Here is a 3,864-nt window from a genome sequence, read left to right on the forward strand (position 1 = left end):
TGCCTCGGGTTTTTAAAGTTTTTTTTTGCAAAACTGGATCATTGAACAGTTGTCCTTTTCGTAAGTCTCTGGCTTGGTGCGAAATTGCAGATGACTGACTACTCGTCCAGAGGAACTTTGTGGATAGACTTGCATTGGACTCTTTCTTCACCGCAATAAAGCACCTTCAATGGCTCAGGTCTTAGTCTTCAGTCATTTGGTGCGAATTTGCCATGGCAAAGTACCCAAAAAAAAATTGGCCCAAATTTGAAATCCTGAAGGTCTGCGGCATCATATCCATGTCAACCTTCAGCCAGAGGTTTTTGTGGATGGGGCATGGCTTTCTGCCATGGCCTATAAAATATTCCGGGATCCTCTTGAAACTGTCAACATGGGGCAGGTCTTTGAGCTTAAAATTGGCATATGTCTTCAATAGGTCAATGGAGGACACGTGCCACAATCTCGACCCTGAGCTTCAGTTTAATTTCTATTGTATTTTTAAGGAGTGTTGAGAGGTATCCACATTTTAAAATTATTTTATGTGACTTTTACACAGTACCACTTTGTATTGCGGCACAAGTCAAGCTGTGGAGGAAAATCAAGAGGTAGAATTTTTATGCTGCATGCAGGTGGGCAAACATCCGAACAAATTAATTTGCCCTCACTCAAACATACTATTCCCACTCCCCCAACAACTAATTACACTGGGTTTTATGTTGGCCATTAAGCAGAATAATCTGAGTGGGATAGTCTAAGTAATGTGGAAGTTTATGTGGGTGCATATCGTAGTTGGATCGAATGTTCATTGATGCAGATTTGGAGGTTACTTTGGACCTTTGGTTCTTCCTACATTTCTGAACCAATACTCCGGTTTTGAAAATGGGCATAGATTAATAGAGTTCAGGGGGTGATGTTATGGATGATTCAGAAAGTAATAGTTGTGTTCTTTGCAAAAGAAAGCCAGTTTTTTTTTTCCCAGGCCTGGTGACATATGGACCCAGGACTTTGTCTAGCTCCACGTCACTCTTTATTGTCCAAGTGCTTATTTGTCAGGGATATCAAATGGAACGATGGCGGGAGTATACACTGACAACCAGAGTGCTACTTCAACACCAACTTGGTACCAGGCAACAAAGCATACTTGAATGCGCGCAACACCCCTTGACTGGAGGAGTTTGCTCCCTGATTATGCAAGTTGTGACTGTTTGGTGTTTGCCTGGGTCACTAAACCACATCACCTCCGCATTAAACTGACCAGGAGCTACCACTGTGGAACAGGGAGCTAGTACAAAAACCTACTTCGACTTAAAAGGCAAAATTGTGTACCTTATTTGACCCCCCCCCATACTTTAAATACCAGGTGTCAATGTTTCTTTATAGATTGTCCCAAACACATTTACTGCATTTTCACTTGGCCAGGAGAGCCAAAATCCCCTGGTAGCTGATGTCAAGCTAATTAGCTTCATGGCTACAAGCAGGAGCTAAATGGCTCCCTACTCGCATGTCGAATTCTTATATTGATGTCCCTCTAGTAGAGCGATCAATAGCCATGCCTTTGAATACGCCAATGCAATAGATTCCATCAGCTAATAGCAAGGATGCATGCTCTCATGGTTGGTTTAGGACCCCAACTGTTCAGATGGGCCTCTTGAGACCCAAATTGTACCACTTCTCTGGTGGAGATTGGAAACCACTATCACTCTAGATAATAAGCAAATCTGATTAGATTCTCTGGAATTGGGCATAGCACAGCAGCGCCATAATCCCTTCCAACCTTTGGACAGATGTAATAAAAAACCTGGATTTCCAAGCCAGGAACTTCATGTCCACCAGCTCCAAAAGTTAAGCCCTGCAAACCAGCGTCTGGAAAAGGGGCAACCCTGTAAGAATTGCTGAATCACCGGACTGAGCCATCCGCACAGCCTGTACTTCTGGCAATGGTATCTCTTCACCAACGTTACCTGGCCTAAACTTTTACTTCCGTGTTCACCTTCATTGCGGCATTGTCCAGGTGGCAATGGATATGTCATTGTTAGATTGGGGTCGAGGGGAAGAATATGGGTGAGACTCCGTCTTGAAGTGCAGGGGTCGCACAAACTGATCAATCTCTTTAGGTCCATCAGCAGCCTGAACTTGCTGTTTGAGTAAAACACAAGGTGAGATGCAGCAGCGTGCACATTCCAGGGGCTAAGAAAGACCCAGAACACCTTCCTGTAATTCCAGGCAAAGCGGCACTGAGCAGGTAAAACCTGTGCTCTAACTACACGCTATCAGTGACCCGCCCCTGCTGGCTGGAGCAGAACCCCCTCATGCAAAGTCTGAAAGTGCACCTTCACACATGCCAGATGAACCTTGCATGACCATGTTATCTGGCATGTCTCAAAGTTCCATCTTTGCAAGCAGCCCCCATTTAATCCTTGCCTGCTCTATTTTATAAACTGGCAACCTATATAGAAGGCCCCCTGATGGCGCATGATACTGTTTAAAGCTAGGAAGATGCAACAAAGCCAACCGTCCTCCCTCCATATGCATTGTAGCTTCAGCCATGGGTGCTTCACACATGCCAGTGCTGGGCGTGGTATTAGCTGCATGGACGCCACTGAAGGTCTAAGGGTGCAGAAATTGACCCTTAAGCAGCGTCCACCATTGAACAGTGACGCCATTCTGCGAAGTGGCAGATCACCTTGGCAGGAACTGCTGCACTGGGTCACCAAAGACCAAGAAATCCTCCTGGCCCTCTGCCCAGCAGGATGGCCTAGAAGGTAGTGTTTTGGGTTAAATAGTATACAGTAGTGGTAGGGGGTTGCACGGCAGTTTGGGCACTGGCATTTGGTTGCGTGATCCATAGCACATTAACATTGTATGAGGGGTAGAAAAGAACTTGTAGGAGGTAGAAGTCACACGAGATTGGTCTTTTTCGGGACTATTGCAACTGAATGTCGAATGCTGTGAGCGGGGTAGACAACTTTTAGTGATTTTTTTTTTAAATGTTTTTTTTAGCAAATAAATCCATGGGGGTAATTCGGTTTCTGAAAGCCGGATTTGCTAGATGGATAACCTTTTCATAATGATCCATTCACAAAAACAGTGGAAGGGGAAGACCAGGAGGGAGTTGGAGATAGAGCGGCACGACAAGGGGGGGGGGGGATCCTGGAGGGGTAGGGAGCGAGAGCATTAAGACCAGGAAGTGGACTATATTGAGACTAGTTGGTGGGTGGAGATATGAGCAATAGAGAACAGTGAGACAGAGTGGAGTGTGAAGAGAGGCTTTTGGGGGCGGGGGGGAGAAAGAAGAGTGGTGATGAGAAACGGAGGAGTTGGCCATCAGTAAAAAGTCGCAGAATAAACCGGCTACTCTGTGGGGCCCTTAGGCAGTCTGAGGGAAAGGCGTAGGCAACCACCTTTGCGCCCACCTTCGGGAGCGGGATACACTCAGACAAGTAGGGTTACCTTGGCAGTAGTCTACTGATATTTCAAATCGTCGTGTAAATAGAGCAGCCTGCGTTAGGGGTGTGGGAACCCCTTTGGAGTTCAAGGTAAGGACAGGGACTACACCTTTTCTAGAAACCCCAAATGAGTTGAATATACCCATTTTTATAATGCAATGTTAAAACTATGAGCCATTTTCGTGGGGTTCTTTGACCAAAGTGTTATACTTTTGTTCCATTCTTGCTCATGTTCTCTTCTTGTTCACTGAAATGTTGAAATTACCTCACTTTAATGCTTAGTAGGAATAGCCAAGTACCCCATGGGGTAAATGGAACATCTCAATGTGCACAATGCGTCTCTAACAGATTCACAGGGGGCTTAACAGAAAGGTGTGCAACGCTGACATTGGGCAAATACAACCTTTTAGCAGTACAGTCTCTCCACTTGCAGCCGATT

Source organism: Ambystoma mexicanum, chromosome 7q, assembly GCF_040938575.1.
Source record: "Ambystoma mexicanum isolate Mex_15411 chromosome 7q, UKY_AmexF1_1, whole genome shotgun sequence".
Lineage (NCBI taxonomy): Eukaryota > Metazoa > Chordata > Amphibia > Caudata > Ambystomatidae > Ambystoma > Ambystoma mexicanum.